Below are 25,988 nucleotides of genomic sequence, written 5' to 3'. Positions count from 1 at the left end.
GCTCAGGAGGAATGGTTACAGCAAGAAAAACATGTTTACTGATGAAAGAACCAACCTTTTAGACCTGGTTTCAGTTCAGAACATGTTGCTGCTGTAAAAGCTGCAGGACACAAAGATTCAGGAGTTCAGAGATCTGAGACCTTTCAGTCCTGCTGGGAGACAGCTGCTCTATAATGAGCTTGTTGGTCAGGATGTTGTCTACGTTGTTTATAAATCACAAAACCAACAATAACAGCAACAACAAGCCCAGCAACAACAGGCAGACCAACTGTCAGTCCATGATTTCGTTCCTCCTTCTTTCCTCCATCCTTATCTCCTTCATCCTTGTCTCCTTCAGTCCAGGTGTTTCCAGCTGTGTGACCTGCAGAGCAGAAACAGGTGTGAGGTATCAGCTGTCAGGTAGGTGATGTCCAGGTCTACAGACTCTACAAACTCACCTGAATCTTCAACTGTCAGGTTGATGGTGTTGATGAGCTCAAGTCCTTTACTCTTCACTGAAACACGACACGTATACATTCCAGTGTCGTTGATGGTGACGTTCTTCAGAATCAAAGACACGTTTCCGTCCTTCATGTGTGGATCTCTCAGCTGCACTCGACCACGAAAAGATGGATGCAGGTTTTGATCATGAGAATACCCGTCTTGGTAGAAGAAGACATACTCATCTGCCTCCAGGTCAGGTCTGGTCCACTCTAAGATTATGATGGCTGCATGTCTGGGACCCCGACAATGAAGTGTGACATTATCTTTAGGCTTCGCTTTTATCTCTTCTGTATCTGGAAAAAAAACACAAAAAGAAAACACAAAAAAAGCAGGAAGCAGAAGTCAGTAATGCAGCTCTTTATGTGATCGAGTAAAAACATTAAATATAAACTGTAAGAGTTAAAACAGGAAACAAATTCATTATGAAATGGAAAATGACCTGCAGACATATGAGGAAATGGAACAAGAAATAAAAACTGAGACTTTAACTTAACTATTCCATTTTAAAGAAGGAGAAGAAGAAGAAGAAGAAGAAGAATGATAACTGTGATATAATGTGTGTTGATGATGATACATTCGTAGGAAGGGAAAAGACGAACCAAGACGGTCGAGTTTTATCTTTTTGTTTTGTTTTTTTTGTGTTTTTTGGGTGGTGAGGTGGTCAGAGACAAAGACTATCTGACTGAAGAGATACAACTAGAGGTAAGAGAGAAAAAAGGGGTGAACTGACCCTTTAAATAGAGACCCAGAAAAGTTCACCTCCCCAACCATCAAGTCCCAAAACACAATAATATCTCCAAAATGACTGTCTGTGCATAATGAGCCAATCTGCAACAACTATTTTAACTTATGTTTCTTTAATGATTTACTTTAACCATTAGAGAGGCTGCGTTCAGCATGTGGAAACAGTTACGTCACTACAGCAGCTGTATAATGTCACTGTATAAACCTGGAATCTGTGTAACAGCTAATCTGCTGGATGTGTAGAGAAAACACAGATAACATCCTGAACGATCCGAGATTTTAATAATGAATGAAGTTACTCCTGCTCTGCTACATGCTGTTTTCATTTTTATCCTTTAAAAATGCAAAATGTCTTTTATTAGACTAATCATCAAAGTATGTGAGAGTAAAGTAAAGAACTTTACTGTGCAACTCTCTCTGTAAAATGCCCCCAAATTAATCATTACATACTGAAAAATTCAATTAAAAAATTCCAAGAAATCAGTGTAAAATAAAGTGTTACCTATTGAGTAAATGAGAACAACTTTGAAGACTAAGACAAAGAGATTTTGCTGTTTTGCTGATCTTTGCACACACACACACACACACACACAGAAAAAGAGAAAGAGCTCACCTTCAGACGCAGAAGTTTGAACTAATAATAATAAAAAAGCCACAAATGGTGCAGATGTGAATGTTGCCATAGGAATATCCCAGACTGAGATAAAGGGAGTTCTTTCATCAGCAGGGAGTGAGCTTCTATGACTGTCATGATGGCTGTTTTCTGTCTTTCTGTCTGTCTGAGCTTCAGCTGCAGGTGAGACAGTGAGTAGGGCGGGGCAGTTGTCCTTTTCAACGTTCGAGGTTCAGTTTTATTGTCATAATACTGTACAGGATTGCACAATGAAATGCCGCAATATACACACAGAAACCAGACAAACAATTATTCAGATTGTAGCAGGGGACACATGTGGCCTATATAAATAAAAGTGACTTGACTTGACACAGGTGTGAGTGTTCTGCCATTTGACTTCCTGCACCCTGTGTGGTTGATTTCATTGCACTTATTTTTACACATTATACAAAGTGAGAATAGACAATGAAGCGTGCTTATGCCTCATAAATCTTACTGATATTTGACATTTTGTGGCAATCAATAACAAGCCTCCTAAATGAACAGCAATGGAGAGTGGGGCTCTGAAATTATAAGACAGCCTTAAAGCTCTAAAGGGCTCTAGAGTGAAAACAGAACCTAAAAACTGTACATAACAAATGTTAAGCGTCCTGCCCCAGCTCCTCTTCAGGAGGGTCTATAACACATCTGCCTAAGGTGCTTCTCATATGACGCTCTGTCTATGTTTTCCTACTTAACTGTTTCTGTGCACAAAACAGTATTGCATCGAAGCCAAATACAAATGAAAAATTAAAACATGTACATGAAAATAAATAATTGAAATCAATTATGTATTAAAGAGGGACTTAAAGCAGAGAAAGGGGTACAATCTCCATAAAGAGAAGACTAAAGCTGAATTTATATTTTCTGTGTTTGCAAGTCTGCTAGGGTCCACTAGGGTCCATGTGATGTAAAATTCGTCATCAGAGGGTGAATGCATAAGCTCTGTGCGGACATTTGCATACCTCCAATTTGTTGTGCTACAGGGCGGAGGTCATTCATGCAGGATATGTTTGACTTCTTGGTCACGGGTATGATGGTGGTGCTCTTGAGGCAGGTGGGCACCACTGCTTGGCTGAGAGATGTGTTAAGAGAAAGATGTGGCGTGCTTCTTGACAGTTTAAACAACAGTCACATCCTCAATGCACTTGTTGATACATCCAATGACAGCCTCTGTGTATTCATACAAGTCAGTGCTGAGGATTGGTCTTTCTTCATCCAGGGTCTGTATGCAGGCACTAGCAGAACAGTAAGGTGCCACGTCTCTGTGAACACGAAAACACAGCAGTTGCTCAAGCTCATATTGTCCAGTTTGTTGTCCAGTGAACAAACATTTGCCATTGTGATTGTCAGATATGATGGGTTGTTCGGGTTGGCCCTTAGCTTAGCCTGGACTCCTCTGCGCTTGCCCCCACTTCCGCATCTCCTCGCACTACTTCCGATGCTTCCTTTTCAGTACAGCTCCAGGCAAGGCTGTGGTCTTCTTGAGGCCTGCTGGGTATAACAGACCAAGCTCACTTAGTTGGCTTAGCCACTGACAAGCATTAGTCTTTCATTTTCTTATGTCCAACAGAAACTGTCGATCATATACATATTTCCCATAGTTTGGGATATTTATTCCACACAAAACTGTTTCCGTTTTCTGTAAAACATCCTGCTTTTAATTCACAATATTCAAATCTATTTCAAACTACTCCTCAACCAGGAGCTCTAAACCAGTCTGTCTTCTCAGTTTTGCTCTCTGTCTCATTCCAGTGTGATTAATCACTAAACGTGTTTCATCTCTTTGTTCAGTATGTTGGCAGACAGCCAGCGTGTCTCAGTCACCAGGAAACAAAATGGTGCCAAACACACAGAGAGAAAACAACACACAGATATTCAAACCAATGTTATTAGCTTGGAAGAAAGTCAAACACTTTGCCTCCACATTTGGGATTCAAAACAGATAGTCTCCATCTGACACTTTTCTGCTGACATGTATCACTGATGTGGCCTTCAGGTAAAACTGATCAGGTCACATTTTTTGATCCGCATTCATGTGGATTAAGTCTCACAAGTTAGATCTGTTCCAAAAACGCTGTATAATGTTGTTTTTTCTGTATTTTATTGTTGTGTGAGGAAACAAACAAACAGGATTCATTTCAAACAAGACTGATCTGCTGTCAGGTTGACGAAGCTAAAAACATCAGCACAGGTCTAAAGATGTGAGCTGGAAACTTTTGTGATACGACAAACTGACTGGATTCTCTTCTTTACACAGTAAACATGCCTTACAGGTTATCTTGATACTGAAACTGGTGCATGAACAACAAACTGTTGATATTATTAATAAATAATCAAAATGGTGACATTAAGTTTCCATTATCCACAGCAACCAATCAGAGAGAAAAATCCAGGAGGGTTTCTGCTCAGTAAAGATTTTGGGTGGAGTTACAGTGCTGCTGCTCTCTGACTCTCATTTTCTGTGAAACTTCCTGCTTTTAATTCTTTATAGTCAGAGTTTAAAATGGGCTCCAACTGCTCTTCAATATCAAGGGAAAGCCTTAAAGCTGTATCTTGTTTTCTCCTTTTTGTGTCATCACTGACTCAACTATTAGTCACATGGACCACACCACTACTTTTACTTTAACCCTTTAACTACATCAAGCTCATAATACTTATGTACTTTTACTTTAGGAGGATTTTTCATGCAGGACCTTTACTTGTAATGGAGTATTTTTACTTTGCTGTATTGGTACTTTTACTTACGACACTTGCCTCCAACTCTGACGCTGTCAGGACTGAAAACTAAACTTGTTGTTTAAGCTTGAATAAAAAGAGAGAATGAAACAGTCAACCATCCAAAAAAACCCCACCTATGTCACAGACCTGAGTGTTACTGTTGATCTGTCCGTGGAGTTTAGATGTAGTAGGCTAGTTCACATTTCAACAGGTCTGATCTGTGTTGTGATTCTGTGTAGAAACCAACAGGTCCAGGAAATGATAACACAAATAAAAGCTGCTGTCAGTACACAGCTGTGTCCTTCAGACAGAAGCGAAGTCCAGTCGTCTGCAGGGCTGGACTTTACTTTACCCCCGGCAAGGTAGGCGATGCCTGGGGCAACCAACTAAAAGATGCTTCAAACTGTTATAGATTAATTATGATGTTTGGAAATTAAAAATATTAAATGATGTTACTATTCTAACTCATTGTACCCTGAAATAACTTAAAATTGACCCCAAATCATCCAAAATATATTCAACTGTATACTTGGAAGAAAACACTGTACCACTACAATTACCTGACAGGTGAATGTTACTGGTTACGCTGCATAGTTAAAAGAATTTAGTTCCACTTCAAAGATATGCGTTTGATCATTTATTCTTCCACTTCATTAACATGTAAACATACAACTTGTGCCAGTTACTGAATCATACTTTGGTGTGCATGAGTGCAGTCAACCAAAATTATTCACTCCCATGTTCACAGCCTCTCTCTGCCGAGAAAGGTGAACAGATGAATGCAATCAAATATAACCACTATCATTACCGCCCAAGCCCTGGTGAACACACCCACCACCTAAAATGACCACATAGTGAACAATACAAGACTATAAAACATAGAAAATACAGGAGTCTTATGTATGTGGCTCCTACATGATGGATTATTATTGATTAAACTATCCAGCATTATATAAAACAGAATTAAAAGCTCCAACTTGACTTGATTTCACTTTAAGTAAAAACATGAATGCAGGACTTTGACTGTTGGGTATTAATAGAGAGAAAGAAAAGCTTTGAGTACTTCTTCATCTACTGCCGATACCAACACTCCCAGTTACAGTAATGGTGAAAGCTCGGTTAAAGCTTCTACCTGCTCACAGACCTTTCAGACTGAACTCATGTTGTTTAACGTGCTGCTATCTTCCACAAACTTCAATCTCCAAGTTATCTGTTTCACTTCAGTCAAGATTTTAACTGTTTATTGTAACGTACATTCAGTTTGGTGGTGTGGTTCTGTGGTTCTGTGGTTCTGTGGTTCTGGGGGAGATGCAGGTTCTCATTTCTTGTCTTTATGTATTAGAGGACTCACTCTGGTTTAATGAACATTTCCGTCCATCTCTAGAAAAGACACAGTGCAGTATTTATGATGTGGCTGTAGGCTACAACAACAATGATCAATAACTCCTTTATGTCTGAATCCTCTTTCTGACTGGTGAAGAGTGGAAACTTTATACAGTCAATAATTAGACTGAATTCATTTTACATGTGGAGGCAAAGTGTTGAATCATAGAACATGAATCCTTTTAGTTTTCTTGCTGTGTTTCAAGCATCGTGTTGTTTCTCTCTGAGCTGTTCAGGTCTTGACTCGGTGGCGGTCTGCCCAGTTTCACTGAACAAACTTCAGAAAGATTTGATCAGATCAGTCTGAAATGACTCACAGAGGACAAACACTCCCAAGTTCAGATGCAGAGTTGTTGTTTATTAATTTGATCCTCCGATGAACTCACACCTTAGTTTCTCTACAGTTTACATTTGTTTCACATTTTGTCTAATTTAGTTTACTTTATCACATCTATTACTCAAACATCAGCAACAATTAAATAACATGACAGCTTTTGTTTCATACATCACAATCATACTTTATTTGGCAGTTTTGACAGAGCTTTAGTTCTAGTTGTACTTCTCACATTTAGTTAACTTTTGTAAAGTCAACACTAGTTTGACTTTATCTAAGTTGTGTTAAGTTTAGTTTAGTAACCCAATCTTTGTTTAGATATAGAGTGATTATCAGAGATATAAAACTGTGATTCAACATGACATGATGAACATATAAACCAACAGATTTAACGCACCAAACAGAAACTCAAATGTATCTTCAACTTGACAGTGACAATCATTTGTGAAAAGGAACAGTGGCACCATTTGAGATTTGCATGTAAACATTCCTCTCAAACTGCTGTCATGAAACAGGCCCCCGATTCATACAATGAAACCAGACCAGGACCTAGTGTTACCTGTTGAAACTACTCTTCCTGGTTCAGGCTTAGACAGCGGGGGATCTGCTGCAGTTAAAACCTGCCTGGAGGAATTTCAAACCACAATGCAAATCACTAGGACAGGCTCAGGCTCTCATTTTCTCTGTGTTTCAGTGTGTCTCAGTGTTTTTCACCTGGATGGTTGTCTGGTTCAATACTCATGGTGAGTGTTGAAATGTCAGGGATTGAAGACCACAGCTCCTCCATTCTTGCATTATTCTCCAGGTTGGAGGGGTGCTAATGAGTAACTAAGTGATCCGGTTGCAACAAATCTTCTCATCAGATTGCTGAGATAACAGGGCAAAGGTCATGGAGACACTTAAAGACTAAAAGAAGCGCCTTAAAATCAACTGTAGAAGGATTTATTTATTAACTAGAGTGATGTGTGTCTCCTCCTGGTTCAGGAGATGAACAGGACAAGAGATCATTACAGTAATCTAATCCAGCTGAAACAATGGTGTGTAACAGTCTTTCACTATGAGCGATTCATCAACCCTGGAGATGTCACGCAGGCGATAAAAAGATGATTTGCAGATCAAAAACAACTCCAAGATTTCTGACATCCTTTCAGCTTTTAAGAAGAGAAGATATGAGTTTTATGTCTATTAAGCTGCAGAAAACTTAAAGACATCCAGACATTAATATGATCTAAGTGCAGCAGGGATTTAACAGATTTCTGGACATCAGGTGCTAAGAACAGATATAACAGTGGATCAGTTTGGGCATAAATGCTCTGCTCTGGTCGAGGCAGCTGCTTAAACAACTTTACAATTAATTTCTACAGAAGGAGAAACCAACACTTATGACTTCAAAATACATTTTTATTCATAAATATATATATTTATATAAATAAATATAAAATATAAATATTTATATCTATACAAACAGTATAAACTCTGCAGCATATGTGTGTAAAAATCATCACAGTTCAGTCACAAAAGCCTCATATGAGGATGTAATGAGTCAAAAACATTAGTTAAAGCATTAAAATATAAACTCAAACAAGTCCTTCAAATTAAACTACAAACTGATCTGATGCCTTCAAAAACCGTCACACAACACTGTTGGAAAACGTTATGTTTAAACTAATGTCCACTAGTTTTCATCAGAAACACAAAACTGACATATCATCAGCTTTCAAGTTGATATGTTCGTGATTCAGTACAATATTTGAACATTATATGCACATGAACAGTCGGAGTGACAGTCTGTTGTATATTTAATAGAAGGATGTTCTAAGGCTGTCTGGACAGAAGATGTTTTCCTCCTCAGGACTAAATATCTCCTCTGATTCTTCATCTGGTTGAAGGAGTTAAATGGAGGCAGATAAACAAACAAAACAAACATCATGAAACTTAATAAACTTTTCCCAGCAGAGGGCACAATATCTAATAAATATGTTACAATGATGGTAACTTTGAGGTTATATTGTCCAGGACTCTGCTTGCATAGGTTTTATCACATTGATTAGAGATGTTATTTGTGAGAGAATCAGAGAAGTTTCAGTCGTCAAGTGTTTCCATATAAATCTGAAATAGTTTTTTGTTTTTTTTGTCACAACATGCTTAAATTCTTTTCACATGTGAGCTCCCAGGTTCCTCTAAACCTCCACCTAGATAAGGTGGATGTTCAATGAAGAATGAAATATCATTGCTGTTACTGTTGGACCGTACAGCTCTCACCTGTGATCATGAACTCTGAGTAATAACCAACAGATTTCTTTCTGACATGTTTCCTTCACAGATTGTCTTCAGTGGATCCAATAATCAGTCGTTTGGGGGGAATTTACACCTGAAATGTAGATGAGTGATGTTTTTACTTTTACAGGTGTTTCTATTGTGCTGGACAGTGAATCAAGACTCACTGGTTTGTCTGCTGCTGTTACAGGAAGAACTTTAGACAAACGTGTTATTTGCATACAACTGATTTTAGATTTGCTATTTATATTTCAGACCTGCTGTTAGTCAACTGCTTTCTCAGCAGGAGGGAGGTATATACTTCTTATTTTTTATAGACCATGATGATCACAAAACCAGCAATAGCAACAATCACAGAAGGAGTAAGTGGCAGGCCAACTGCCAGTGCAACACATCCTCCCATGTTTCCATCCTCTCCTTCAGCTTTAAACAACAAGACCAACTAACACATTGTTGGTTTGGTTTTGCACAGAGAACAACAGCAGGACACACAGATTCAGGTGTAAAGAGATCTGAGAAAAGACATTTTATGGCTGATAGACAACTGATGTCTGAGATCTGAGACCTTTCAGACCTGCTGGGAGACAGCTGCTCTATAATGAACAGATCGGTCAGGATGTTGTTTACATTTTTTGTGAATCACAAAACCAGCAATAACAACAACAACAACAACAGCAACAGACAGACCTACTATCAGTCCAAGATTTCCTTCATCCTTGTCTCCTTCATCCTTGTGTTCTTCAGTCCGGGTGTTTCCAGCTGTGTGACCAGCAGAGCAGAAACAGGTGTGAGGTATCAGCTGTCAGGTAGGTGATGACTGAAGAACTCTTCAAACTCATGTCAGACATTATCTACTGAACTCTGATCACATCACTCATCTCACCATCAACACCTTTATAAACACAAACAGCTGATCTGTGATGAAGCAGCTGCACTTCAAACTCACCTGAGTCTTCAACCTTCAGGTTGATGGTGGTGTTTATGAGCTCTGTGCTGTTCACAGAAACACGACATTTGTATGTTCCAGTGTCGTTGATGGTGACGTTCTTCAGAATCACAGAAACGTTTCCGTCCTTCATCTCTGGATCTCTCAGCTGCACTCGACCACGAAAAGATGGATGCTGGAAGGATTCATATGATCGGTTCTCTCTGATGAAGAAGACGTAACCATCTGTCTTCAGGTCAGGTCTGATCCACTCTAACACTGTTATGTTTGCATCTCTGGGACTCTGACACGGAAGAGCGACATCAACTCCAGACTTTGCTTTTATCTCTTGCTGATCTAAACAAAAACAGAATAAAACAGAAAAGTGTGAAGAAAAAAATCAATAACACATCTCCTTCAGAAAATTTTCATTGAGCAGTTTGAATTCAAACAGCTTCACAGTCAGGACCTGTTTTTGGCACTGGAAACCTTTAAAGGGATGTTACAAAAATCACATGACAGAGCCGTGACTCACAACTTACTGCGCTAATGATGCACACCTGTTGTCACTATCACTGACTAAGCAAACGATCTGCCAACAGCACAACTCTCACAGTATCACAACAGGGGTCCGTTTCACAAAGCAGGTTTAGTGAAAACTCAGAGTTTGTTAACCCTGAAATGAGGGAAACTCTGAGTTTTCCGTTTCAAAAAGGGAGGTAACTCAAACCAGAGAAAGAGGGATAACTCTAGCCTGTTTCACAGAGAGGGGTAACTTAAGCTCTCGGTCAGTTACCGTAGTAACAGACTCTATGAACCTAACCTGGTCGGGACCAGGTTTTTCCTCAATGAACCTCGAGTTTCTCTCAGTCTCCGCCCTCTTTCAGAGCCACACACTCCATTTGATTTCCTCATTCATTCAGTCAGCAGGCGAGTTCTGCCGTCTATCATTTAAAAAAATCATTAAAAAGAAAAAAAAAATCAGTCAGTATATTAGAAGCCCATTAGGCACAGTAACATTTTTCACTAACATGGCATGTCCTTTTGATAACGATTTCGTGGATGAAGGTGCAGCATTACTGCGCAGAGAATTAAATATTCGTTGAGAGATGGTTATCAGTCCGCGCATAGATGTTCTAACATTTCCAGACAATTATCTTTTTGAGAGATACCGTTTCACGTCACAGTCCATCATCTACATGCACAACCTAATCCGTCCTTACATTTGCAACATTACCAATCGTAGTCATGCTCTCACATCCCAGCAGATATTGTGTGTTGCGCTGCGTTTCTTTGCAAACGGAAGCTTCTTGTACAGTGTCGGGGCCAGCCACTGGCCTTCCTATAGTCTGGCTTAGGGCCAGCTCCTCTGCCTCCGTTAGAGGTGGCGGTGCTGGACCACCATCCGTTTTACGGACATCTGCCTTCTTTCTGTTGGCTGAGTAGAAGTCTGTGTTAGTTTAAATAGGATTAATTATTTAACAGAACATGATGTAGATGAGAAGACATTTATGTGTGTGAAACCAGCATTATGTTGGGGATAAAACAGCTGCTCAGTCAAACAGCCACTTAATATTTACTTTACAATGTAAAACATGATCAAAGTGAGGTTCCCCCAGATTATGCCGAGGTCTCACCTGTTTGAACAATGTTTTTATATTTCATCCTAAACTGCTGCCAAGTGCGCTTCTCCCTCGCGGGATTGGACCTAAATAAAATAAATTAATAGGCGACCAATCAAGCAGTTTTCCTCTGTAATATTATTGTGATTGCAAAGGACTACATTTAAACTTACGCATTGACCCGAGCAGCGATGTTCTCCCACGCCGTCTCCCTCTCTTTTGCAGCTGCAGCGGTGTTGCACTTCCTTTTGAAAACATGTTCAAACTCGCCGTATTATCGCATTAAGATTTCTAGCCCTAGTGGGACGAAAAACGCAGCCCTCCGCTTCCCTGTTGCCATGGTGACTCGTTGAATCGGGGCTCAATTGATGCTGGCTTTTTATAGTTGTGGTGCACGCGTTTAACTCCAGGTGAAACTACTCCGAGTTGACTCAAATCAGCTGTTCTGGAACCGGAAACTCGGAGTTTCCTATCTCAGAGTAGATCAACTCAGAGTTCAGGATTAGACTCAGAGTTTGTTGAACCTGCTTTGTGAAACGGACCCCAGGACTGAAGCCCTTCAACAAAATATAACATTGTGAAACACAAACAACTGAAAGCTGTATTACATTTCTACCTGATAAATTAATAGAAACACTGGACTGAACTTAATGATTTAATACAAAACACTAGTAATGTGGTAACCAGGGTCCATTGATGGGAGCAATCTTTTCACACAGCTGTCTTTGGGTTCAACTCAGGTTTCCTGTCTCACTTTTAATCATGGTCACTTGTGCTGAACAGTTAACCTGCTCTGGAGCAGTGGGCTTTTATCTCAGGAACCAAAGCAACTCATTCACTGTGCACATTTTAGTTTAAAATAAAAATATCATCATTTTCTTTGTCAAATTTCATTGTTGCAGCCACATGTTCCCCAATTTTCAAGAAAGGACAAATATTCTGCACATTTCCAGCTCTATATTTATATTCTGGGGTTCTACTGGAATACATTTACATGATTTCTGGTTAAAAACTCCTTATTTATCTTCTGCTGGTCCTTTATGCAGCCCCTCAGTTCAGCCTCTGTCTGAAACAGGCCGTTTTAGCTCCTGTCTGTTTAAGGCCCGCCTCCTGATGAGCCCACTCTGTTCTGATTGGTCAGCTTCAAGAAGCTTCCTCCGGCTCCGGAGACTATGTAAACAAACTATAGTAGCAGGATTTCACTTCTTTTTCTCCTCGAATATCAGCTCGACAGCAAGGTAGAAAAAAAAAAACGTTAACGAAGTGTTCAGAGCAGGTTGAGGCCCTGACTTTTTACATATGTTCTACCTCAAGTTTCTGAACTTTAACCATGTTTGACATCTGACAGCAGAACAAGATATAAATAATAAAAAAAACACAAAAGGCAGAATATGTCTCCTTTAAATTTTGAAGTGAAACTGTGCCCATCTGGATTGTAACTGCAGGTAAATGTCAAACAGGATGTTACAGCCTTATCAAAGTCTACTGAAGGGAAGAAAGGTGTTATCCATTAATGCTTCCTGGCAGTTAATTGTCTGTCTCTGTGTTTAACTTCACGATAATGCAGAAGGTCTTGGTATGTATCCTGCTGCAGGTTGTTAGTCTGAACAGTGGAGCTGTTATGTTACAGTGTGCTGTCTACACAGACACAGTCACAGGGCTTAAAGATGATTCTGGACTTTATACTTTGAGAAACTTGAACATCTGTTGCAAATATCATTACAGTCCATTAAATATTGTCACCATCCGGCGTCCAGCACCCTCACTACCACACCATCACAAAGAGCCTCCTGTAAAAATATCAAGGAATATTCTGTGTCGCAGCAGCTTTTTTGACTTTAGAGGCGGCTTTCCTTTTAATATCCAGAGTTGTACAATACAACGATTTCAAGTTTACATGGTCTTCATCAGATTCTAGTGAAATGTCCAACAAACCTCTTTAGAAAACTTGTTATGAAAACCAAATATGAAGGACAAGGTAGAACAATATAACAGCACAATACACATAAAATTAGACTTATGTCTAATAATCCATTGTCCACAGCTACCACATTTAACAGCAGTCACATGATCAGCACTTAAATAAGCTTATTTCAGCAGAGAGGTTGTAGCGGTTTGGACAATTTGTATTATCCTCAACCCCACAAAGGATACATGGTTAACTCATGACCCACAAAAAAAAATGCTTTCGAAAGACCTTTTGGTATTGTATAAACAATATAAATAACACAAAATGAACACTTAAATAAAGTTAATAAGGACAAACACACCACCATTTGAATTTCCCAAAATTATATTAGAGCACTCACACAAAAAACAAAACTCTTCCACCAATCAGTCCAGGTCCATAAACAAAAATAGTGCTCCGTTCCGGGTTTTTCCCGTTTCTCAATACAGTTCAGGTTTAAACAGTCCAGTTCCAACAAAATAATCCGCCTCGGGTTTCCCCGGAATTCCAAACGAAACTCAAAATAAGTAATAATAAATCAGAACTCAAGTCAGTCAGGTTATTTTAATTAGTAGGACACTGTGTCACCAACACAGTGAACAATTTCAGATATGTAGTAGAGCCGGCTGTGGCGAACAAAACACAACTTTCCATAAGCAGGGTCACATGACGACTGTTGGGTTGATTATGAACATGATTTGGATGTGATGACTGATAAGAGAGACTCAGTCTAGGTTAGTCAGTGTTGAAGCTGGAAAATAACTAAGTACATTTACTCACATATAAAGTTAGTTTTTGTTATATTAATGAGTTTCTATATTAAATTGGTATTTAATGGGTTACAGAAATAGAACTAAATAGTTGAGAGAAACGTGTTCTTTACAGCTGCATGTCATAACAGCTCAGACTGTTGTTATGACTCAGAGCTGTAAGTATGTGCCGCGTTAGTACTAGCAGTAAAACTAATGTCATAGTTTTAGTAGTAAGAGTGGTGCTACTAGTTGTAGGTTACAGAAATAATAGTGGTAACTGTTGCAGCACTAGAGGTAGTAACAGTAGAAGTAGTAATAACAGTAAATAGTATTAGTATACAGTAAGCAGTAGTTGTGACACAGTTGTAGAAGTGTAGCATTATTTTTTGTCAAGATTTTGATTTATAATCTGATATTTTAAGGAACATGTTTCAGAGGGAAATATTGTACTTTCTACTCCACTACATTTATTTGACAGCTTTAGTTACTTTTCAGATGAAGATTTGACTCAATGGATAATATAACAAGCTTTTAAAATACAACACATTGTTAAAGATGAAACCAGTGGTTTCCAACCTTTTTGTCTTTTGACGTCTTACAAAAAGCAGTGTGTAGTCGGGGTCACATTTCACATGTCTATGAGTTGTTAACAGCTCCACCAAATAGTGATTTTTCCCTCTAAACTTCTCACATGCTTTCATTTCAATAAATGTTCAAATTCTGCTGTAGACTATGAATCAGGATATATCTGGTCTATATGTTCATGTGTTAGAGGCTGTCAGTCATCACTGGTTTTATCTTTCATTAGTTAACCTCAGATATTATTAAATGTAAATGTACGGCAGCACAGAACTGATACCCTCAGTAAAATACATACATAACATGATAACATGATACAAGTGTTGTTCGTCATGGTGGCAGCATTACACTGCTGTACATATGATCACAGCTGCAGCTCTCAGCAGAAATTATCCAGGTTTATTTAACAATCGATCTACTCACCATCCGGAGAAAACACCAGGCTCCACAGCTGCGGGAAAGCCACGCACAGGAACAGAAACTTGGACATCCTGCGTCCTCAGCTCGATGAAAATGATTCCAGCCTACCTGTAGACGCAGGTTACCTGCCTTGTTTTCTTCTTTCAGTAGTCCAAGTGCCGCTCCTTAGTGTTTCACAACTATTAAAGTGATGGTTCCTGTGTGGTTTTCCTCTTGTGCCCGCAGGCAGGAGTGAAAGTCAGTTACTATGGTTACAGGGACACTGTTTCTGTCTCTCTGAAACTTTCTGACTAATCCCAATAACAGGTTTCAAGGTAACCTATTATGATTTTAGGCTACATAATGTTTTTATTTATTTTTATTTTCCCTGTTCCAGTCGAAGTTCCTGCACACCACAGATGTTCCTCTCTCAGTCTGGACCCTCACCTGGGACCAGTTTACCTTGGGAGACCCTACCAGAGACTATTATACCTGATAACAGGGTCACAGGGTCACCTCTACCACGATAAGGTGGCGATGGTGGTGATTATTAACTCCACAACTATTGATGATCATGAAGACACCCCAAACAAAGCAATCAGATATATCATCATAAACAGTAACAGGCTGGTGGCGCCACCCTGTGGTAGACTATCATCAATGCAAAATATTTCTGATGCTGCTTCTAACTCAGATGACCTGTTACATAAAACCTGGTTATGTCTGCTGGATGTAAGAGCCTCTTTACAGTATGAAACATCACAGGAGACACATGATGGTGACTGGAGGCTACTTTAGTACAGACACAGTGACACTTATTTCTAACTTTAGTGTGTCTCGTACCTGCAGCTTGATGTCAGCAGGCTCATCATGTAAAAAGGCTCAGAGTGTCCGGCTCACTGTGCAGTCTGATAACGTGCAGCCACATGATGTGTTTGTGTCTCTTTCTCACCACATTTCAGTGGTTAAAGCAGAGAGAAGCCGTCACACATGTAGCGACAAAATCACCTCCATCTCTCTTCCTCGAAACCAAACCGCTGCCACCTACAGGAAGACACGGCCTTTTGGTTATAAGATAAAATAAGATAAAAAAAATACAAAAAATAACATTTCATAATGAATCTCTGACCTCTTCAATGAAAGATGCCGATTTTGTCACCTCAGGTAATATAACAATGGTGAATGCATCATGTAGGATTTCCAGCTCAGCTTCTTGATTTTATTTCTGTCTTTTTTACTTCATGGTTTGGTACAGCGTCTGGTTTTGTCATTTCATTTATCAAAACTAAACAAATGAAACTACACAACCTTTCTCATAACCGTTACTGGAGTGGAAACCACAACACTGACACAGAGGAAGGAGGAGGGGTTTCTGTCTTCACTGCACTGAAAAGCCATATTTTTATTTTCTTACATATTATCTTGTAATAAATAGACATCAAGTATTAGGTTTCAATGGCTTTAGTTTAAGATGCAGAGGTGGGATAGATGGTTTTTTCAATTTTATATAATGACAGTGACAGCAGCCGGGTATGTTATATTTCTGTGTCGAAGGTCATGAACACCATTAAATATTTGTTTTCCCTCTTCTTCCATACTGGGAATTCAAGAGCCAGTCCAGGAGTGGATAACTGCTGTAATGGTTTATTTAGTGTGATTTAAAAGCAGCAATAGTGATTTATTCCATCTCATCTTGGCCTGTAAAAAAGGAAATTCAATAAACCCCATACATATATTGAATGTCGTTAGTGGAAGCATTAACATACACCATGTTCCTGAGCCTTTTCCCTTCAAACGTTGACACTGATAAAAGTACAGTGATCACCAGCTGGGTACAAACATTGTGGTTTAATTTGTAATTTTGGTTTTGTTTCTTTCCTTCTCCTGTTTGGTTTAGATGATTTAGAAGAGCCTTGGCAGCTTTTAAAACTCATCATATCACATAAATATGAGGATAAAGATGTTTTCTGTGTGTTTTGTTACCGTGTGGTCTGTGGTTCTGTCTCTGGCTTCATTTCTTCTGTTTATCATATATCAAAATGTTTCCTCGTAGCTGCTGCAGAGAAAAACCACAAAGACTCTCTGACATGTGATGCTATACAAAGAGGAAGAAGTCAAACTGCTGCTGCTCTCATTTCATTCAGCTGAAGAATGGAGGAAACATCTGCCCAGATGCTGCTGGGTGAGTCCAATCTGCTGGATGTCTGTTGATGTGTTAATGTGGAGAGATTGCTTCCCACAGCAGACCAGTCATTAATGCTCAAACTAACCTGAGTGTCATTTCTCTTTAGTTCTGAGCTCACTGCTGTGCTGCACAACAAACCAAGGTTAGTAAACTTCTTCTATCACAGTCGGAAAGCCACTGATTCAGTCTGAGAGACCCTGAGAGGAAAGTTAGAGCCGAGGACAGAGCTGGAAGTCTGACAGAGTTACGAGGTCGACTCTCAACATTATTCATCAGGTTTTCAGCATCATGGGGCTTCACCTCTTCAGTGAATTACTTAGTTCATCATCCAGTTTGATTTGTAGTTTTGCATTAAGGCGTAACTTCGTAGTTATGGGGGCTACGTAGTAGCTACACCATGTGTGAGATACAGAGATAGCACATCTAACAAACACACTGTAAACCCTCTGGACTCACATTAACCCCCTAAGAATCCAGCTTTAGACAAGGCAAGTTTATTTGTACAGAACATTTCAACAACAAGGCATTGAAAGTGCTTTACATAGAGCATAAAAGGCATCAAGACAGAATATAAAAACTACACAAAGCAATGTAAGACATTTAAATACAATTAAAAAGTGTTGAATTTGGAAATAAAAAGAAGCTAAAATAGAATAAAAGTTACAGTGCAGTGTAAGATATTAATCCTCAAATTTGGTTTAATTTAAAAGAAGAGTCTTCAGCTGTGATTTAAAAGAACTGAGAGTTGCAGCAGACCTGCAGTTTTCTGGGATTTTGTTCAGATATGTGGAGCATAAAAACTTAACGCTGCTTATAAAGATTTAGTTTTTACTAAGTTTTTAGAGAAAGCAGACCTGATCCAGACCACCTGAGAGGTCTGGATAGTTCATAATGTAGCAGCAGATCAGAAATGTATTTTGGCCCTAAACCATTTGGTGCTTTATAAATCAACAGCAGTATTTTAAAATCAATTCTTTGACAGACAGGAAGCCAGTGTAAAGATCTGAAAACTGGAGTGATATGATCCACTTTCTTGGTCTTAGTGAGGACTCAAGCAGCATTCTGGATCAGCTGCATCTGTCTGATCGATTTTTTTTGGGAGACCTGTGAAGACAGCGTTACAGTAGTCGAGTCTACTTAAGATAAATTCATGAACAAGTTTTTCCAAATCCTGCTCAGACAAAAGTCTTTTAATTCTTGATATATTCTTCAGGTGATAGTAGGCTGACTTTGTTATTGTTTTAATGTGGCTATTGAAATTCAGGTCTGAGTCCATGACGACGCCAAGATTTCTGGCTTGGTTTGTGGTTTTTAACATTATCGACTGAGGCTGATTGCTGACTTTTAATCGTTCTCTCTTGGCTCCAAAAACAATTACTTCAGTTTTATAAAACAGAAGGGACTGGGGGCACACTGATTAATCTGCAGCCCTTAATAGTGCAAACAGACTAATGTTTTGACACTACTGTGTCTTCATCAGAGTCAGGCAAGACACAGTAGTGTCAAAACATTAGTCTGTTTGCACTATTAAGGGCTGCAGATTAATCAGTGTGCTCCAGTCCCTTCTGATTTTTGAAGTCTGCTGTCCTCAAACTGAGAAGTACCTGATTCAGCTGCTTTTTGTTGGAAGATGCGTGGAGAACCCCGTTTCTACTTCAGTTTTATCTTTGTTAAGTTGAATAAAATTCTGGCACATCCAATCGCTGATTTGTTCAATGCACTTACTCAGTGCTTGTATTGGACCATAGTCTCCTGGTGATGTGGTTATGTAAATTTGTGTGTCGTCTGCATTACTGTGATAACATATTTTGTTGTTTTCCATAACCTGAGCCAGTGGGAGCATGAGGATGTTGAACAGAGGAGGCCCCCAAATGGAGCTGCGGGGTACTCCGTATTGTCTGCTCAGATGTGTATTTACCTATAGACACAAAGTAGTCCCTGTCCTTGTCCTCTGTGCCAGAAAGTCCCACCCAGATTTCCACTCTGTCTAGTAATATGTTGTGGTTGACTGTGTCAAATGCAGCACTGAGATCCAGTAATACTAAGACTGAAATTCTGCCACTGTCAGTGTTTAAGTGTATGTTATTGAAGACGTTAACAAGAGCAGTCTCAGTGCTGTGGTGTGGTCGAAATCCTGACTGGAAGACATCATAATGGTTGTCTAGTGCCAAGAAGTTGTTCAGCTGTTGTAAAACAGTTTTGATTTTACTTAAGGAGGTTTGATATAGGCATATAATTGCTCATTAGTGAAGTTATTTTTTAAGAGTGGCTTGATGATGGCAGTTTTCAGGGCCTGTGGGAAGGCACCTGAGAGAAGAGACATGTTGAACATCTAAGACCATGTAGTTAGAAACAATTTTGAAAAAGCCTGTAGGTAGAATATCAAGGCAGTAGGAGGATTTCAGATGTTGTATAATGTCCTCCAGGTTTTTATGGTTGATCTGATAAAATTGTGTCATACTACTTGAAAGTCTTGTTGTGCTTCTGGTCCTATACAAAAAATACAAGAAAAAGGCTTCATTCTTTGAATAATGATGAAAGTTTAACTAAATGATAACTAAAAGGCACCAGTGTTTGTCAGTATCCACATGAAGGGTTTTAGGTTGTTAAACAAGGATTTGCTGCAGGTGTAGTTGATATTGTGGTTTATTACTGTTTCTGTCTGTACTGATCTCGACTCAAACGACTAGATGCTGTTTATTACCACATATGGCTTCGAACATGTAAAGGGTCACTATGATGCCATTTCAGCCCTCACAGCCTCTCTGACTGTGAGTCCCAGCAGCTCTCAGATGTTTAAAGGAGAGTTTGTTTCTCTGAGCTGTGAGGAGGACGACAGCTCTGCTGGATGGATGCTGAGGAGGAACACAACCAAAGAAACCAGAGCTGAGTGTGGAGCTAAATGGGGGAAGACAGTTCATTCTTCTTGTAACATCGCACACATCATCCCAATGGACAGCGGAGTTTACTGGTGTGAGTCCAGAGAGGGAGCAACCAGTAACAGCATCAACATCACTGTCACTGGTAAGATCAGACAGTGGAGTTAGTATTGATGAAGCTGAGTGTAAATGATGAAATGCTGTAGTTTGTCTCTGTGTTCAGATGGATCAGTGATCCTGCAGAGTCCTGTCCTCCCTGTGATGGAGGGAGATGATGTCACTCTGCACTGTAAAACAAAGACCTCCAACCTCCCAGCTGATTTCTATAAATGTTTCCAAGTCTGATGAAGGCCTCTACAAGTGTAACATCAGCAGTCATGGAGAGTCTCCATCCAGCTGGATCACTGTCACAGGTGAGGAAGTCACCTTTGATGTCACCACTTATTTCATCCACATGTTCACCTGACCAGGTGTGATTCTCTCTGCAGATAAACCACCAACCACAGCCCTGCCCCCTGTCTCAGCAGCCCTGCCCCCTGTCTCAGCAGCCCTGCCCCCTGTCTCTGTAGCACCGCCCCCTGCCTCAGCTCCCCTCCAGCTTGTGTTCAGACTGGTCTGCCACCTAGTGGTGTTCTGTCCGTACTTCATCTCCACTCTCATCATGGTGTCTTTATATCGACACAGGCCTGCAGGTAACACTCTGAATCATTCACTCACCTTAGAGACACTCAGTAACTATCAATCAATCACTCAATCAATTAATCAATCAATTATTTGTTGCACAGTATCTCTATCAGTTACATGGTGTTGATTACATGATATTTACCACAGATCTGGAAAATTCTCTGGAAAATGTTTCCAAAGTTTATCACTTACTCCTCAGCGGCAGGAAATGACCTACCCGTCTCCATGGTAACACCCCCGCCCACCCAGGCTGCAGAGAGATTGGCTGAGGAGTTTGATGACATTGTGGCGGTCACTACTGAGCATCACTTCTGAGCTGAACACGTCAGAGACAGTTTACAGTGACAATGGTGAACATGAGAACTAGAACAGAAGCTGAAAAGCTGAACATTTAAAATATAAAGTTACTGCTTTAAGTTTGTTCTGTTACTTTACTGCAAGAAACATCAATCTTTGTAACTCTGAATATTCTGAATTAAGTTTTTTTTTTATTATTTCCATATTTCTGCCCAATGGCTCATCTGTGCTAGAGTGACTTCAGAGTAAATGAAAACCTTCCCAAGAAAAACCACAGAACAAGTCATGATGTCAGTCGCCAAAAAACAAGCTATGATCAGTTTGAGTGACAGATGCATCTGTGCATAACTACAATCATCCCCTAACCTTGACGCTGTGGTTATTATTGTAGCCATGCCTAACTTTAAGGAAGCAGTAACATTAACCCACACCACATGTTTCTCTAACCTTAAAAAAGTGATCATTTCAACCCAAACTCAAAAATAATCTTTCACTAAACCTAACCAGACCTTAACCAGTGTTGTCACATTATAAAACATCATTATGATCATGACATTTGAGGGTTCAGCTTTGTTTTTTGTTTAGCTTTAACATTTGAAATGTCCTCTTAAATGACAAAAAACTGTGTGTGATATACTTCTATTTTTGTTAGACCCCCAAAGTGAGAAAATTTCTAACGTGTCAGGCTGAAGTTGACCTAATTGTGTCTGGCACTTCACAAATGAGACAAACACTTGTGGTTTTCGTTTGTGTGGTTTTCTTGCAGTTTTGTTTTCCCTTGAAATCTGTTCGATGTGCTTGTTTCAGAAGTGAGTAGGACACACAAAAAAACAAAGAATGCTATTTCCTGCATTTATATCAATCTAGCAAATCATCTATGATGCTGAAAGTGTTTATGTGGCTTTTCATGATTAGCTTCTGCAGTCCTCTTCTTCTTCTTCTGCATATGTTGCACCCTTAAAATGGACAAGGCCCACTGTCCTCTCGTCTCCAACTCTCGTCTTTTTTTATTATTAATTTTTTTACTCCACAAACCCCCCCCCCCCCCCCCCCCCTTTTACCCAGAACTTCTCTTAAAGGGGCAGCGCTCCAACAAATGCAACCTCCTCTAATGACAAAATACACCATTACAGCCATGTGATGTCTAGTTTATTAACAGAAGTATTAATAGAATAAAAAAATAAATACATACCTGTAATTCCAATGTAAACATAAATCCAAAGCAACATTTTGTCATTTGTATTCTTTATTTTCTTGGGTGTAACACATACATCCCCAAAAGCCTCCAACAATAAGTAGGGGCAGCCTGTTTGTAGCCTGAGAGGCAAAACCCAGGGAAACCTAACTCTACATCTGGCAGACGCTCAGCAGTAGGATTATACCACTGAAGTTGTGTTTGTGTCCACCTGATGAATGAAACTCAAATATTCCTTTTAGCTGTGGCTTGGTCTCCAGCAGCTCCTGAGAGAAATAATCTCAGCTCAAAGGTCCATTTACATAATATAAAAAAAAGATGCAAGATGAAATCTGTGATTCCAATTTGTGATGTGTGTTAAAAATTCAGTCGGTAATGTATATTAAATAATAAAACTAAATTTAGCAGAAACTGCACTGCCTCTGTTTATTTTAATTTATATATATTTATTGATTTCAATTGAAATGTGATATCTGTACATATAAAGACCCAAAATTCAACAGAGGCAACACTGTTGTTCTGACTAATATAAACATGAAGATTCACTTTAAACCAATGTGGCAAATAAACAAATTGCATCTGCAAGACTGAAATTTTTCTCATATATGAAAATCTTACAAAGACATTAGAGTCAACGGTGAATGACCAAAGAGAGAATGTCTGAAAATGTTGGAGCAAACTGCCAAATTTGGATGAATTGACCACATATTAGAAATCTAAATGGTTACTCTTATGCATGAAAAAATATCAAAACAAGTATGAAACTTGTAACTTTGTGCAGCAGGTGAAAACTTGGGAGCGAATCATACAAATGCTGCATTAATCAGATGATTCTATGTTTGTTACATCCAGTTAAATATTTTAGATGGCATGAAATCCACCTAATAATTATGTTTTTGTTAGTTTGTTTTAACAGAGAAGCTCTTCAACATTTCAGACTTGATATGTATTTATTACTCCTGCATCGGGAGGTAGAGCGGGTCATCCAATAATCAGAAGGTCGGTGGTTTGATCCCCGACTTCCGCTGTCCACATGTTGATGTGTCCTTGGGCAAGATACTGTACCCAAATATCTCCTGATGGCTGCACCAGCACCCTGCGTGGTAACTCACCGCCATCAGTGTGAGAGGTTGTATGTGATTGAGTGTGTGTGAATGGGAGAGTGAGCAGCAGAAAAGACATTGTAAAGCACCCTGGATAAAAGAGCTTCATAAATGCAGCCATTTACCACTTTTATTTATTGACAGAGTTAATACTGTTAAACACATTTGATAAACATACACAGATATAACATATGTTATATATTAAAATGCTTTTTCACTAACAAAGACCACGCCATTTGAACGGTATAAAAAGTAGATTTATTTGGATTGTCAAGAGGGTTCAGGATTGGATGAGGATAGTGTATGGTGGGCTGGATGAGGGTCGAGGAAAGGGATGAAGGGGGTCGATTGCTGGGGGATGACCAGGGACCAAATGGAATCACAAAGAGGCTTGAGTGTCTAGGAACCCAGGGGTCGAGACTCAGGGTGGGGGACATGTCTCGATGAGCTTTCTGCTTCCTCATCCCCCTGTGGTTCCTAGAATAGGACAAGAAGAATTACTTATGCAGAAGTATTAACCCTAACGAGCATGTCTTTGATGGTGGGAGGAAACCGGAGCACTCTGCAGAAACCCACACGAAAACGGGGAGAACATGCAAACTCCACACAGAAAGGACCTGGGATGGCCAGTGTTCAAACCCAGGATCTTACTGTGAGGTTAAGTGCTAACCACTATGAGCCACCCATTGAGAGGAGAAAAAGGAGGGAAATGGGGTTTGGGGGGAGGGCTGTGAGAACTGAGACGAACGGGAGTGAAAGGGAATAGACACGCTTATATAGGTATGCACGGATGATTGAATTTAGTGAGAGGGAGGGGCGTGGTCTTGTTCCTGAACCTTTGTTATAATAATAACTCCATTAAATGATTAAAATACGGTGAACAATTACAATCATTAAAATGCAGTTTAAATTAAAATTTAAAAATTTAAAAATATTAAAATGCGGTTGAATGACTAAAGCTCATTATGCTGTTTAAGGACTAAATCCATTATTAAAATGCTGCTTGAGGACCATATTAGAATTAACTAGAAGTTTAAAAAACTGTCATTTTTCTACAGAGTACAAATACATTTTTTTATCTGCCATCAGAGTGATTAGAAATGAGTCAGAAATGTCAGTAAATTAGTCATTAACACTTACTTGTGAGTTGATATTGAGCAGATGTTACCTGGAGCTCGGCAGGAAGAAACATGGCAGACATTACAGTTGTAGTTGTATTAGTGTTTAGGCAAAGAGTATAGAAGCACTGTGTAAATTCTTTGGTTTAGGTGGAGAGCTTTATGAAGTCCAGACTCAGTTATTCTGGCCGGCCGTAGAATTTTGGTGGCCCTAAACAAAATTATGGTTGTGGCAGCAAAACACTCCCAGCGCAACCACTAAATCACACACACTGCTCATAACTGAATGAACATGAACAAAACAATGTCTATTAAAAATATTTTATTAAAATATATAAAAAATATATTAAAATTTGAGAAGTTAAGATACAATTGACAATTGCAAAGTATTCAAAATAATAAATAATAAAGTCAATATATTTAAATTATAAAAAATCAACAAACTTGCACATAACAAGGTCTATAAAAAAGACAATGACAAATGAACACCAATAAAACCAAAAATATTTTGCAAAAATAAAAAGCAATGAAAAATCGATATAAGAGAAACTGTAACTCATTTATAACCCAGCAGCTCTGATGTGATCCTACTTATTGCCAGTAGGTGACAGCAGACTCTTTAGTTTGATTAAAAACTGCACAGCAGTTAAACATATAACAGATTATTGTAAGATATTATTATTATTATTTTGCTCCTTTTTTGGTTCACTTTGGTACATAAAATGTCTTCTTCTCTTTCTCTCTGTTTAATGACTCAGTTCAGTTAATGATCAGGCCCTGTCATATCTGAACTGAAAGAAGCAATTAATAATCAATATTATTGATTACAGCTGTGGAAACAGGCCACAGTCCTGACTGAAGACCTCATCATCTTTTCATCTTGAGTTGGTTTGACTTCAAACTAAAAGCCCTTCAGACAGTAAGAGGAAGCTGCTGATTACTTTCCCATCTTTCCTCCTTTATTTCCTTCTTTTAATGCACTTTCACAGCTTTTCATACGTTTCTGTTCAAGAGATGCTTGTTTTCTAGTTAGTATTTGTTGCATTATATTCTGTAAATATAAAATACATGTATGGAGATCATTAATATCAGCCTGCTGCCTGACCTACATTTATTACATCATATTCATTTTGAAGACGCTTTTGTTCAAAGCAACTTACTTTATCACATAAACAACAAACCTGAGCTCATATTTATCAAACTGAACAAACTGCAAACAAATTAGCTTTCTAACATCTAATGGCATCTTACACTCAAAACTAGTTTGATTAATAGTTTTTATTCTAAAATTTGTCAAGTCAAGTCAATTTATTTATATTATTTATTTATTCATTCATGGAGCACATTTAAAACAACAGATGTCGACGAAAGTGCTTTACAGAGAGATTAAAATTATTGGATTATTTGATTGATGGTTACAATCAAACAAAAACACAGGATCAAAATAACAACACAGATATAAATAAGATAGAAAATTAACACAAACAGCATTTCATAAACAACAAATAAACTACAAACCAATAAAAGCCAGAGTGTGGTCAGACATGTTTTCATGATGATAATTAAGCCTTACCACGTCCTGACTTAAACATGACATATCACAGTATGTAATCTACATATTCAAGCAATATTTATGTTCATTGTCTACTCATCCCTATCCTGGTCTCTCAATGATGGGTCCCAGCTGAATTTCTGGAGCCTGTCTCTA

General features: G+C 38.9%; 1 pseudogene; it reads left to right on the top strand.

Annotated features, from left to right (window-relative positions):
• The window catches only part of LOC121889716, a 55,741-nt pseudogene extending 33,901 nt beyond the window's left edge, over positions 1-21,840 (top strand).
• The last annotated feature ends 4,148 nt before the right edge of the window (positions 21,841-25,988 follow it).

The sequence above is a fragment of the Thunnus maccoyii genome, chromosome 22, assembly GCF_910596095.1.
Source record: "Thunnus maccoyii chromosome 22, fThuMac1.1, whole genome shotgun sequence".
NCBI classification, from domain to species: domain Eukaryota; kingdom Metazoa; phylum Chordata; class Actinopteri; order Scombriformes; family Scombridae; genus Thunnus; species Thunnus maccoyii.
This window is presented reverse-complemented; position numbering and strand designations above follow the sequence as displayed.